Source organism: Pseudorasbora parva, chromosome 19 (genome assembly GCF_024679245.1).
Source record: "Pseudorasbora parva isolate DD20220531a chromosome 19, ASM2467924v1, whole genome shotgun sequence".
NCBI classification, from domain to species: Eukaryota; Metazoa; Chordata; class Actinopteri; order Cypriniformes; family Gobionidae; genus Pseudorasbora; species Pseudorasbora parva.
The window spans coordinates 33,822,408-33,837,146 of record NC_090190.1 but is presented as its reverse complement, the minus strand read 5'-3'; the positions used below and the strand labels follow the sequence as shown (position 1 = coordinate 33,837,146).

The 14,739-nt window shown below is 38.7% G+C and overlaps 2 long non-coding RNA genes across 2 annotated transcripts; one reads left to right on the top strand and one right to left on the bottom strand.

Moving 5' to 3' along the window:
• The first annotated feature begins 595 nt into the window (after positions 1-595).
• LOC137048356 (uncharacterized) lies at positions 596-3,468 on the top strand. The gene is made up of 4 exons (XR_010899392.1): positions 596-792; positions 1,284-1,376; positions 2,229-2,346; positions 3,065-3,468. It is a non-coding gene; the product is annotated as an uncharacterized lncRNA (long non-coding RNA).
• A 2,353-nt stretch (positions 3,469-5,821) lies between these two features.
• LOC137048447 (uncharacterized) lies at positions 5,822-7,340 on the bottom strand. Its single transcript, XR_010899408.1, has 3 exons — positions 7,184-7,340; positions 6,595-6,687; positions 5,822-6,065 (listed from the first exon to the last, which is right to left on the bottom strand). It is a non-coding gene; the product is annotated as an uncharacterized lncRNA (long non-coding RNA).
• Between the last annotated feature and the right edge of the window lie 7,399 nt (positions 7,341-14,739).

Sequence of the window (14,739 nt, the reverse complement as noted above, 5' to 3'; positions counted from 1 at the left end):
CACCATTACACCACCAGCAGCCCGAAGCGTTGATAATAAGGCTGGATGGATTTTATGTGTTCATGTTGTTTATGCCACATTCTGACCAACACAGTCTCACCCCTACTCGTCAAATGTTGCCGAACGGTCAAGGGACCCTGACGTCAACTGTTGACGCACAGGGTACCCCTAAATCGCCATTTTTCGACGTACTGGGTAATCCACTGATTTCAATGAGAAACCTAGGACGTCATAAACAGACGTGTTGGGCATGTGAATGTTATCGTCATGATGGAATTTATTGGGTTATAATTGTTCCATTATGACATGTTGGAGTGTGATTCTCAATTTAATCAGCCAGCACAATTGTATTTACATTTATTTACGCTATGATACACGTTTGAAACAGCAGTCAAACCCCACCCCGCCCTAAACCTACCCATTTGCGTATTATATGATATAAAACACAGACTGTAACAGACAACAGGCACACTTTATTGAAAAATTCAAACTATTCCGAGGCCAAACAATTGAATTGTGAGAAGAAAAGACCCAAAAGCAATCACCTCGTCTCTATCCGCGCCGCGCACCGCGCGCATAGGCCGCGCGCCGCGCCCCGGCGTCACACTGAAGACGCCACAGGTAGACCCCTCGGCGTCACGCGATGGACGAACTGGGAACCCAATTGCTTTCAGTGGGAAACCTTTGGCGTCAACATTAGACGGCAATTCTATCGGTATGAAATCGCGCTGAAGAAGTCTCATTCAGAACACTTCGCGATGTTTGGCATCAGATCACGTGTGCCACATGTTGGTGAGTAGTCATACATATTATGTCCTAATATTTGATATAAAGTATTTTCTGCTTGTCGTTATCGATCATGTTCAGTCACTGCATTGTATCTGTCATCATCTCCACTGAGGCTTTGCATTTCTTTGCTTTCTAAATAAACACACCTTGCTAATAGGGTGATTAAACACTGTCACGTGACGTGCTATAGACCTTTAAACAGTTGTTAATATTTAATAATAATTACTAGTGTAGTTCCAACGTGGCATTTGTAGTAGAAGCACAATAAAAATAAAAAAAAACAACACTTGCCATGCGTTTACCACGGTATTGGTAGTTTTAATGTGATATTTGTTGTAAATAAACAGTAGCCACAACAATTACCATGCTTTAAATGCATTTTAATGTAAAATCCAAATATTGTTATTTAAATAGTATACTTTATAATGCTATATATTATATATTATGACTTTTTTCTCTCTCTCTTTTTTTTTTTTTTTTTTTTACCTGAAAAGACCAAAAGGGCCTCTCGGACTCAGTCAACCCATTCTTGTTTGTGGAGATGTAACGGAGAAAACCGAAAGCTGCAACAGCAAATATTTGTAATGGTATGTATGTGTTGGTTTGAACCCTTTATCAAACATTTTATTTAGCATTTGTTGTTACTTATTCTTACAAATCCCATAGCTCAATCAGTAAGAACATATTCCCAAAGTCTTAATAATTCTTGTTAATAAGATTTAACAAGTTGTCAAATTCGTATGATTCTCGTACATATAGCTCTGGAAAAAAGACCACTTAACATGGATTTCTAAATGTTAAGTGGTCTCTTAATTTTTTTTTCCAGGGCTGTATTTGTATATGAAGAGTTCAGATGCAAAAGCCTCAAAAAGCCTCTTCAGTCACATGACATCAGATATTCAATTATTTTTTCTTAATCAGATCAGTTGCACTGTTTATAACGTCCCGTTTGCATGTAAATAACTTATGTGATCACAAAATCAAGTGAGTTATCTACATTTTCAAACAAATTCATATGATATAGCTTGCTATTACATACTTTTAATAATGGGAATGCACACATATCTGTGAACTTATTACATAAATGTATTTAACATTTAATTATGCATCGTTTTTTTACAGCAAGAAACAGTTATGTATGAACTCACAACTTGCATGCAATGTAATACAATTTCCTCTTTCTTTCTGTCTTGCAGGATTACTTGCAGATTACTTTTATTTATTTAAAAAAAAAAAGTTTTTTAAAAACTATTAAAACTATATAATTTATTTTGTTTAAAAGATCTCTACAATATCAAACTCAACAGCTCTTTTAAGAGTCAACCCTCACAAGAGCTTCTAGTGATTCTCAGCGAGTCTTGGCGTAAAACTGTCTTAATTTATATGTTTTAAAAACAATAGTATTTGCACAGAGTAAGTGAGATTTTCTTGTTTTACAGAAGAGAAGAAAGACCAGACCTTATATCGAAGCTAAGAAAACAAGTCCTTTGTTTAGGGTGAGGAAGGAAGATGGACATCTTGTGCCCGAAGAAGACAGAAAAATGCGCAAGTCCATTGGTATGTCTTGTATTGAAGCAATGCTGTAATATGTAGTACAAAATTTGATGTTGATCTCTCAAAGGACTATTCATTTCAACAGTGATCATTCTTTCTACTCTGATAAAATACGTACCATTATTCATGTCTAAATCTTTTAATAACTCCTAAAATAAGCAAATGAGGTTCTGTATCTTGGATTTATTTAAAATGGTAAATATTTGTTTTCCCTTTTTGATACAATTATTATTACACTTTTGGCCTTCAGTTCTTAAAAACTACTCCGTCTGTTTGTCTTAGATAAAAGCAGACAAGTGTGGGAAAAAGCATTTAGTTGTTATAAACTCCATGTATTTCTCCATTGTTTTGTAGACCATGGATGGTTCTGGGTAGCTTTAGAAGATAATGAGTTGGGACATATTAGGAATCAAATAGTAAATGTTCTTTGAATTATGTGAAATATCTGGTTAGTTCTTTCTAAAAGATCTACTGTTTAAAAGGTTGCTGTTGATATGGGTAAATTAGTTTTTGTTCAGTACTTGGCTAATATTATGGGCTGCAATATTATACATAATGCTTCAATGTGTATATTATTTTATGTACTGACTGCTGCTTTGTAAATTTAAATCAGGAATTGGCATTTCTGCCCATTTTGAGGTGGAGAGTTTACTGAAGAACATAGGTTAACCTGACTGTACATTAAACTTAATCTGAATTGTGTTTGTTGTTTTACTTTTAGACCAGGACTGGAGAACGCCGGATTATACGACTTCTTCCTCTGGTTGAGAAAAGGCTACACAACATCAGTGATCACATCATCTGTACATTGATTATACTGTAGGGTACAAGTGGGCGAACTGTTTAGAAGAAGAAGAACATGAACATGATAGAGGGTAGAGACAGAAACCAGTCTAGTTGTAATAATGAATCATTATTTTCCAACACTATATCAAATCTGTTTTCTGTATCATAGTTGACTGGATGGGATTATGTGGCACTCATTTGTGTGGCTTCAGCAGCTGTGAATGGATTAATATGATGTTAATGTGTTTTTTAAAACCCATTTTTATTTATCTTGAATCTTATTTGACTTTATTCTACTTTATCAACTGTATACTGTATCCTCCAATAAAGTGTTGAGTGATAAAGTATGGTGAGTATTGTGTATGGTGTTTGGTACAGTAAATACACATTCAACAAGTTTATTTAGGTTATCTAATTAATTACCAAGAATATTTTACTTGAGAAGTAAACATTTTTTATCTGGTTATATTATATTTGGTACAATTCTCCCAAAAGTTGTATATACTTGCATGCTGTAACAAGTATGTCAGTTTTCAGTGAAATAAAGGAAAGGATTACAAACACTTCAAGCTTAACTGAAGATGATCCATGTTAATCATTCTGGTACATCTACTACTGCAATAAAAATTAAAGCATGCACATTTTCGATGCCAGGTACGTGAAGAGGGTGTAGATGAAATTGTGATAATGTCTCATGTTATTATTACTTAATGGTGCATGGTCCTATATTTAATAGTAATAATGAAGTGTAAATAATATAAATAGTTTTTGTTTACTCTGGAAAGTGGATAATGGCAAGTTGTTGCAGGTTCATCCATTATATTTATTAGTGTTTATCCATAAAAGAAAATAAAACGTAGTAATTATTATTTTACAACATTTCTTTCAAATATTTCTGTATTTCATCAGATGGTCTTACAATATCAAAACCTAATACAAGCATGACGTTAGAATAGAAAAGACAAAATACTCTGATATTTAAATGTGACTCAAAGTTTGTTGTACGTGATGAGGAGAATAGATCTGTGTATGTTGTACTGCCCTTACACCTCCAGGGACCCAGAAGTGGCCCCTGGAAGAGCAAAAAAAAGCATGTTTCAAATGGCTTTAACTCAAAGTCTGGTTAGCGTATCACAGAGAAAATTGGCAGGACAACTGCATATGCAATGTTTACTAAATAATGTTGGCCACAGTTTTCAGACATATATGGAAAGCTGCCATAAAGGTTTTTTTAAAAGTGCTCACAGTAAAATATACAATTTCAGCTTGGCCCTCATATATGTCATAAAGGTTTGCACAATGAACATATTTTAATATCCAGTTGTCCATTAAATATGTTATTTACTTAACATTTATTGTTTCATTATGAAACCTTTTAAACTACATTACCCATATATCTGTCATTGTATCAATGCAATGGGAAACATGGCGCTGTAGTTCATAGAAGTGTGCAGAAATGCTTAGGGTTAGGGTTGGGTTCTCAGTAAAGGAGTCATTTCTCACAACATAGCGACACTTTATAGTTAGCTTAACGTATTACTGACGTAATAACACCAAAACATACTTTGTAACATGAAACACCGTTTTATATGGGTTAAAACAGATAGTCCAATCACAGCGCGTTCTGCGATAAAGTCACAGCCAATGACAACCCAGCTGAACAGAGGCGTCACACTTACTTGTCCATTTATGGTAAATTATATCACATCTCATCCGGTTCAACTGAAGGGGTAGATTCCTTAAAGATTTAATATTTAGGCTGCTAAATATTTATTTATTCTAATTAAATAATAAAACTCACATTTTAAAACGAAAGTCTTCTTTGTGTGGTTAAACTGATGCATAATACATATATTTGAAAGAGAATCCTTTTTCTATGCAATGGTCTACAAGCATAAACTTCTTTAAGCCATCCTTTATAATCTGAACTCTTGGAATTAAAACAAATATAACAAAAGCACAATGAATGCACACAATTTTGTAAGCATATTCCAATATTTAATGTCAAACAGTTTAAATACAAATGTAGTGCCCATATATATATATATATATATATATATATATATATATATATATATATATATATATATATATATATATATATATATATATATATATATATATAGGCAAAAAAAGAACATTTTACATTCTAAACTTTAATACTATATATTTGCGATTATTGTTCACTTTTATTGTAACTAAATTAAATGCCAATTAAAATAGTTGATGATTATTGTAAATGTTAACCATTTTCAGTAAGAAAATACTTCTATAAAGTACATTCATGTTACAGTTACATTAACAAGGTAGTGATATAATGATAGTGAAATAATGATAGAGGTAGTTATGGTAGATATGTACTTTAGTGACCATTGTAATAAAAGTTTTAATGAATAATTATTGATTTCAAAAGATATTAACTCTCACTATCTTCATTTGTTCAAACAAACAACAAATGCAGAAATATACATTGGACTATAGCATCATGAAGTCAATGCATGACTAGAACCAGTGGATGGCAATAGATATGTCCTTCACTAAAACTCCTGATGATAAAGGCATAGGCAGACATCAAGAACAGTTTATGAATATTGGTTCTGCATATATCAAAGAGATCATAAGACTCCACGTGAAGACTTTGAGACACTGTGACAGAGCAAAGGGTGCACTTCACTGGACATGGCCTATGCATGCCCAAACAACAACACCCAAAAACACTTATGAAGTGGACACCACCAGGAGGACGCACGAGACAGGGAAAACCAAGGAAGATATGAGACAGATGTTTCACGAAGACCTCAATGCCGGTGTTCCATGAGAAGATGTGAAAACGTGGCCACAGATCGAATATGTTGGAGGACACATGTTGCCCAATGTGCCCAGGACAGGACATGATGATGATGTTGTCAGTTTAAACATAACTGTAGGATTTATTTCTGTAAAAAAACGATGCATAATTAAATGTTAAATACATTTATGTAATAAGTTCACAGATATGTGTGCATTCCCATTATTAAAAGTATATAATAGCAAGCTATATCATATGAATTTGTTTGAAAATGTAGATAACTCACTTGATTTTGTGATCACATAAGTTATTTACATGCAAACGGGACGTTATAAACAGTGCAACTGATCTGATTAAGAAAAAATAATTGAATATCTGATGTCATGTGACCGAAGTGGCTTTTTGAGGCTTTTGCATCTGAACTCTTCATATACAAATACAGCTCTGGAAAAAAAAATTAAGAGACCACTTAACATTTAGAAATCCATGTTAAGTGGTCTTTTTTCCAGAGCTATATGTACGAGAATCATACGAATTTGACAACTTGTTAAATCTTGTGAATTATTAAGACTTTGGGAATATGTTCTTACTGATTGAGCTATGGGATTTGTAAGAATAAGTAACAACAAATGCTAAATAAAATGTTTGATAAAGGGTTCAAACCAACACATACATACCATTACAAATATTTGCTGTTGCAGCTTTCGGTTTTCTCCGTTACATCTCCACAAACAAGAATGGGTTGACTGAGTCCGAGAGGCCCTTTTGGTCTTTTCAGGTAAAAAAAAAAAAAAAAAAAAAGAAAGAGAGAGAGAAAAAAGTCATAATATATAATATATAGCATTATAAAGTATACTATTTAAATAACAATATTTGGATTTTACATTAAAATGCATTTAAAGCATGGTAATTGTTGTGGCTACTGTTTATTTACAACAAATATCACATTAAAACTACCAATACCGTGGTAAACGCATGGCAAGTGTTGTTTTTTTTAATTTTTATTGTGCTTCTACTACAAATGCCACGTTGGAACTACACTAGTAATTATTATTAAATATTAACAACTGTTTAAAGGTCTATAGCACGTCACGTGACAGTGTTTAATCACCCTATTAGCAAGGTGTGTTTATTTAGAAAGCAAAGAAATGCAAAGCCTCAGTGGAGATGATGACAGATACAATGCAGTGACTGAACATGATCGATAACGACAAGCAGAAAATACTTTATATCAAATATTAGGACATAATATGTATGACTACTCACCAACATGTGGCACACGTGATCTGATGCCAAACATCGCGAAGTGTTCTGAATGAGACTTCTTCAGCGCGATTTCATACCGATAGAATTGCCGTCTAATGTTGACGCCAAAGGTTTCCCACTGAAAGCAATTGGGTTCCCAGTTCGTCCATCGCGTGACGCCGAGGGGTCTACCTGTGACGTCTTCAGTGTGACGCCGGGGCGCGGCGCGCGGCGCGGATAGAGACGAGGTGATTGCTTTTGGGTCTTTTCTTCTCACAATTCAATCGTTTGGCCTCGGAATAGTTTGAATTTTTCAATAAAGTGTGCCTGTTGTCTGTTACAGTCTGTGTTTTATATCATATAATACGCAAATGGGTAGGTTTAGGGCGGGGTGGGGTTTGACTGCTGTTTCAAACGTGTATCATAGCGTAAATAAATGTAAATACAATTGTGGTGGCTGATTAAATTGAGAATCACACTCCAACATGTCATAATGGAACAATTATAACCCAATAAATTCCATCATGACGATAACATTCACATGCCCAACACGTCTGTTTATGACGTCCTAGGTTTCTCGTTGAAATCAGTGGATTACCCAGTACGTCGAAAAATGGCGATTTAGGGGTACCCTGTGCGTCAACAGTTGACGTCAGGGTCCCTTGACCGTTCGGCAACATTTGACGAGTAGGGATGAGACTGTGTTGTTCTGACCCTAGTGAATGTTTGATGTACTGAATGTTCTTCCAATCTTCTAATGTCCAATTGTGGTGAGCCTGTTCAAGTTGTAGCCTCAGTTTCCTGTTCTTAGCTGACAGAAGCGGCACCCGGTGTGGTCTTCTGCTATAGCTCGCCTGCTTCAAGGTTCGTCGTGAGGTGTCAGAGATGCTCTCCTGCAGACCTCGGTGGTAACAACGGTTATTGGGTTACTGTTGCCTTTCTATCAGCTTGAACCAGTCTGGCCATTCTCACCAACAAGACATTTTCACACATAAAACTGCTGCTTACTGGATATTTTCTCTTTTTTCTGAATATTCTTACCTTAAAGATGTTTGTGCAGGAAAATCCAAGTAGATCAGCAGTTTCTGGAATACTCAGATCAGCCCATGGCACCAACGACCATGACACATCCAAAGACACTTAAATCATTTTTCTAATGCTCACTGTGCTCAGCAGATTCTCTTGCCCATGGGTGCATCTCATTCAGTTCCCTAGCTCCCGAGCTCATGAATCAGTATGTCGTTTACATGAATTCGGGCACTGGTAAGGACAGTAAAGGACGCTGGCTTACTACACATTTGGACACTGATGACTATTTCCGGCGACGTGACGACATCCTCATTGTGTCATTATTGGTATTTAAGAAGAACAGCAGAACTGAATCTTTGTGACATTACTTGTAATCTTATTTAAAAAAAACATTATGATAAATACTTTGCTTGTTAAATATACGTTCAATATTTCAGCTGTAAGTAAACTATAAACGTTATGTAGAAAAATGATAAAATAATGGCTTCCATTTTTTAAAACATTCATCACCTGCCGTTATCGTCGTTATGTGTAGTGATTTGGCTGAGTTTCACGCTTCAGTAGAACTTCAGTTAAGGGAACATAGTGAACATCGATGCACACCTGGGTTTTGCGGAGCGCTGTGGGACTTTTTAGGGAGCAAATGTTTCCGTGCACTGGAAGGATTCTACAATTGAGACAGCTCTTAAAATGGCTCCCTGATAAGTTCCCTGACTACTGAACTAGGGAGCTGATTGAGATGCACCCCATGTCTACATGCCTAAATGCATTTATGCTGCCATGTGATTGGCTGATTAGATATTTGCATTAATGAGCAGTTAAACAGGTGTACATAATAAAATGGCCGGTGAGTGTATACATAGAATATGTATACGTAGATAGCTCATTAGCGACTGTTTCTATGGGCTGCTATACGTTAGCCGTCCGCTATTTTAGAACAGTCAAAGCCGGCCACGAACATGCGCAAACAGTGTGCTGACAAGGCAGAGAAGCAGTGCATATGGAGAGCGGGAGCCGCACGCGCCCGATGCCCATCCGTTGTGCATTCTGGCAACGTTTGTCTCACTGATCACTCGCAGCTGAACTGCGTATTGCAAATACAATCGTCCATTCTGTCACATTTGCCGGTGTTCTCCTCCCGAGACGTGCTTTGATTTATGATGGGCAGCATATATCTGCTGCAAATGCCCCATTCCCAAACACACATGCATATAATATGCTGTATATAAGTTGTTCGCTTGATAAATGTAACATTAAAGTTAAGGTACCCTTAGATTAGTCATTTAAATCATTTATTTTTGTACAGTAGTACATATGAAAGCGCTATACAAATGTCTCACTCATTCATTTAAACAGGCCTTGGAAGTTTGGGCAAAATCTTCTGGCAGTGATGTGTTTTCGTGTATTTTATTAGTTCACCGCGCTGGATGTCATGTGGTGATTGTAAAACAAAAGGAACACTGCACTAAATGATTTTATGGTGAAATTTGTTATTTTTCATGTTAATCAGGTCAATTTGATTAAGAACTATGCACCGTACGTGGCTTTAATTCAGCGCAAGCATCGCGGCAAAAATAGACTCGCTGACAGACGGGCATGCTTAGAACAGCAGAAATATGAGCATTTTTTCTTCTTTCAATACTCTTACATTTAGTTTAATTTAAACACTTTCAAAGGGTCAATGTTTGTTTTCACAAACATTTCCAGTTCTTGAATACTGGGAATTGAAATTCAAGAACCATGAAGCCATGAAGATGTTTTTGTGTAGATCCAAACATTATAATTGCTAAACTCAACATCTCAATCTCACCTTTACAGGGTTTCACAGAGGCTGCCCAGGCGCAGTGTACTTTTTTTTATGCGAGTGATAATTGACAGCATCTGAACTGTTGACGTGTGTTGACCGTTCTAAAATGGCGGCTCGTCAACGTGCCTGGAGTGTTCGAATGAGGCATCTACGTATACATTTCTATGAGTGTATAGAGGGTTAATGCATCAACGTCAATTTCCCGCTGGAACACGCACCCTCATCCAGGACTCCCTTTATAATCACTAAAAGCTTTCACTCATTCAAAGAACACAATCACACAAAGTTCTGTTATATTATTCAGTGAAGCCGATTACACAATTAATCTCTTATTTACGTAATGTCTACACTTAAAGAGGATTTGCACACATGCAGCACTGGAAAAAAACTTGAGCGGAGAGCGGATTCTAACTTAAACACCTGTGATTGGCCATAGCGTGGACACAGATACGCACTGGATCTTTTGCCAACTCATTGTCGCTAATAATATGCTATTATTACTAACTCTTATAGACGATTACAGATGCTAGACCAGCAATGTTGGGTAGCTTTTCCTTCTAAAAGCAACCAGTAGCAGAAGCAGCCACAGGTGGCAGTTGACTGAGCGAGAAAATTACAAGCTATTATCAAGCGGGAAGGGGTCCGGAGGGGGGCACAGGAATGTCCATGGAGTCCATGGACAAGCCTCCCCCTACCCCCCTCTGGCACAGGGCCTGGTTTTGTGTGTTTTTCGAGGCATTCACGCTGTAAACCAATGCTGCGTAACCGCAGTCTCTCCAGCTGAAGGTGACGTCACGTGCATACTCTCTATATCAGAGAGAGTATATCAGAGTGAAACAGCTTCTCAAATTGAAAAATATGTACACTGTAAAAATGTTGGTTTTTGTTGGTTTAACTTAAAAAAGTAAGTAACCTGGTTGCCTTAAAATTTTGGGTTTATTGAAATTAAAAATTTGAGTTAATACAATGAAGGAAATGTGTTTAATAAATAGAAACTCAAAATATTATTGTATCTGAACCACATAAAAAAAAAGATAAATCTGGTAAATAGAACTATTTGGCATGTTTCACTGTGTCATCAGAAATAAAACACACAAAATTGCCCAATATGCTTACTAAATCTTTTAATAATTTTTTTTAATAAAGGTTGTCGAATCTCAAAAAAATTTCATTGTATTAACTCAAAATTTTTATTTCAATGAACTCAAAATTTTAAGGCAACCAGGTAACTTTTTTTCTAAATATTTTTTTACAGTGTATGGCTGGATTTGATTTCATCCAACAGGAATTTATTGGATCGTTGTCTTTGATAATTGCTGTGATATCATGTGAGCAAAGAATTACAAAGATATTTTAACAGGTGGAACGTGTTTTCTACAAAATATTGTCTGAAAGTTTGACTGTGGTACATCTAGTAGAGGAAGCAAGATGATAGCCTGAAGGTGTCACGTACACAAAAAGGAAGTGGTGCGAGGACTCAAGTGCAAGAAGAATAATATATTTATTTATAACAAATAAAACATAAATGCAAAACAAAACCCACGAGGGGGAAAACGTAACTAGAAAACACATAAACTGAAACTGAACACATACCACAAGGAAGTCGCAGGGGAACGGAAGACGTAGACAGTACAAGGATACGACTCAGACTGACAAACACAAGGAGCTTATAAAGGGAAGAAATCAAGAGGGAACAGGTGGGAGAAATCAACACTAATTAGATAACAAGGGGGAAGGAATAAGACAATTACATGAGCTCATGCTCAGAATGACAAAACCCACATGTGCACACAAGACAGGACAGGCATGTGACACTACCCCCTCCTTAAGGAGCGGCTACCAGACGCTCCACTAGGGATGGGCGGGACAGGCCAGGGCGGGACAGAAGGGACAGACCAGGGCGGGGCGGGAGGGACAGACCAGGGCGGGGCGGGAGGGACAGACCAGGGCGGGGCGGGAGGGACAGACCAGGGCGGGGCGGGAGGGACAGACCAGGGCGGCGCGGGAGGGACAGACCAGGGCGGCGCGGGAGGGACAGACCAGGGCGGGACGGGAGGGACAGACCAGGGTGGGACGGGGGGAACAGGGGAAACAGACAAGGAAGGAACAGACAAGGGAGGGGTCAACAAGGGAAACACGGAGAGCAGGACGCCTCAGCGGCGCACGGAGAGCAGGACGCCTGGGAGGCGCGGTGAGAGCTGTGCGTTTGGGAGGCGCGGTGAGAGCTGTGCGTTTGGGAGGCGCGGTGAGAGCTGGACGCCTGGGAGGCGCGGTGAGAGCTGGACGCCTGGGAGGCGCGGTGAGAGCAGGACGCCTGGGAGGCATCTCCGGCCCAGCGGCGTCCACCGGAATACGATCCACTGGCACAGAGTCCACCGGAACTCTATCCACCGGCACAGGGACCACCGGTACAGGGACCTCTGGAACACGATCCATCGGAATAGAGACCACCGGAACATGATCCACCGGTACAGGGACCACCGGAACACAGTCCACCGGCATAGGGACCACCGGAACACGATCCACCGGTACAGGGACCACCGGAACACAGTCCACTGGCATAGGGACCACCGGAACCCAATCCACTGGTACAGAGACCTCCAGAACACGATCCACCGGAATAGGGACCACCGGAACACAGTCCACCGGCTCTCCGACCCCCAAAGCTGAATCCTCTCCAATGGAGTTATCTGACAAGGTAGGCCTGCTCCTCCTCCTCCTTCTCCGTTTCCGGGTCATCGGAGGGCTGGGGCCTCCACTGACAGTAGATGGAAGGGAACCGTCAGTGGGCTGGGATTCTGCTAGCCGAGGATGTTCAGGCTCTCCAAGATGGTAAATATGATGGACAAAGTCCCAGAATCCCAGATGCCCCAGCTTTTCCATCTCCCCCGGGCTGAGAGGCATGTCCAAACAGATGTTCAATACTTCCTTAATCTCTGCCTCAGTGTAAGTCATGTGATCAACCTTAATGAGGAGACTGCAGGCGAAGTCCCTCACGTCAGCCCCCTGCTGGCGGATGTAATTAAAGCTCACATATCTTGCAATTTGCAGGTAGTTGGAGGGAGATGGAAAAAGGAAGCTACCCATCTTCTGCTGAGTCCTCAAGGGTCGTATCCTTATGTCACGTACACAAAAAGGAAGTGGTGCGAGGACTCAAGTGCAAGAAGAATAATATATTTATTTATAACAAATAAAACATAAATGCAAAACAAAACCCACGAGGGGGAAAACGTAACTAGAAAACACATAAACTGAAACTGAACACATACCACAAGGAAGTCGCAGGGGAACGGAAGACGTAGACAGTACAAGGATACGACTCAGACTGACAAACACAAGGAGCTTATAAAGGGAAGAAATCAAGAGGGAACAGGTGGGAGAAATCAACACTAATTAGATAACAAGGGGGGAGGAATAAGACAATTACATGAGCTCATGCTCAGAATGACAAAACCCACATGTGCACACAAGACAGGACAGGCATGTGACAGAAGGTCTCATTAAAAGTATTTAAGAGCTCTTCAATTAATGAGGCTGTATTCTTGTGTCAACGCTGTCCTTAAGTCTCTCTGGAAAGCTATAAAAACTTTCCACACCTCTTTACAGCCTTAGCTACAATGACCATGCACATTACATCTCTTTGCTCTCACCAACGTCTTTAAAAGTGAATTTATTCTTGGCCTTGTCATCGTATGCACTGGAACCTTGTGACCGTTGAAAAATGACATCCCAATGCACTACATCATCTACTTAGAGTCAGTCAGCTTTTTGCAAACCTGTCTCTGTCATCTCATACTGACTAATCTAACCAACCTTCCAAAGAATGACTTTCATTTTGGTTTCCTTTCTTATTCTTCTTTATCTTATTTGCTTTTACAGATGCTGTCTATTCCTTCACCTCTCCTTTGTCATCCATCTTTGTAATTCAATTTCGAATGTCTCGCTACAGCTTTCTTTTTCTCCGTCTCCTTTCTTCATCCTTCGTTCGATGCTCTAAATCAGCCTTTAAGTCGTGACACTGCACAATATTGCCAGCGATTTGCCTGGCAGATGCCTTTATCCAAGGCCTCTGTTTCTACAATCACATTAGCCATTAGTACAGCTGGGGAGGCACTGGAGCGAATCAGGTTAAGTAGCTGCTCAAGGGTACAAACAGTAGAGGCCCACCTGGAGTTCAGGCCTGCCTGGCTCGCTCAAAAGTACACATACTCAAACACTTGCACTTAATATGTGAATTTACATGCTTAGATATGCACAGTCATGCAAGCAAACATTTGCTAATTCATATCAGATGGGGTTAAGTGAGAAAGTGGCCACAGTAGAAAGAGGGAGAAAGCGCACTGTCAGTTCAGTTTAATATACTTATGTAACCCTGACCATAATAGAGAGAAGGAGAGAGAACCTTGTTTTTCTGTAGTATTTCAGCTGCACTGAATAGCTATCTTAGGATCTCTGCTTACTAAAAAAGCATTCTTCAAAGGCTAACACAAAGTTCAGCACCATGGAAAAAAATCGAGAAAACGTCAGGACCATGGACAGCGCTCTAAATCAGCTCAGAGAAGACTAACAGAATGAATCTAGGGTTACACTTTATTTTAAGGTGTCATTGTTACAATGCAATTATATATTACAATTATACTGACTAATATGAATTAACTATATGTACTTAAAATAGGGTTAGAGTTAGATTAGGGTTCAGCTTAGAGTTAGTTGCATGCAATTGCATTATTAAAATTGCATT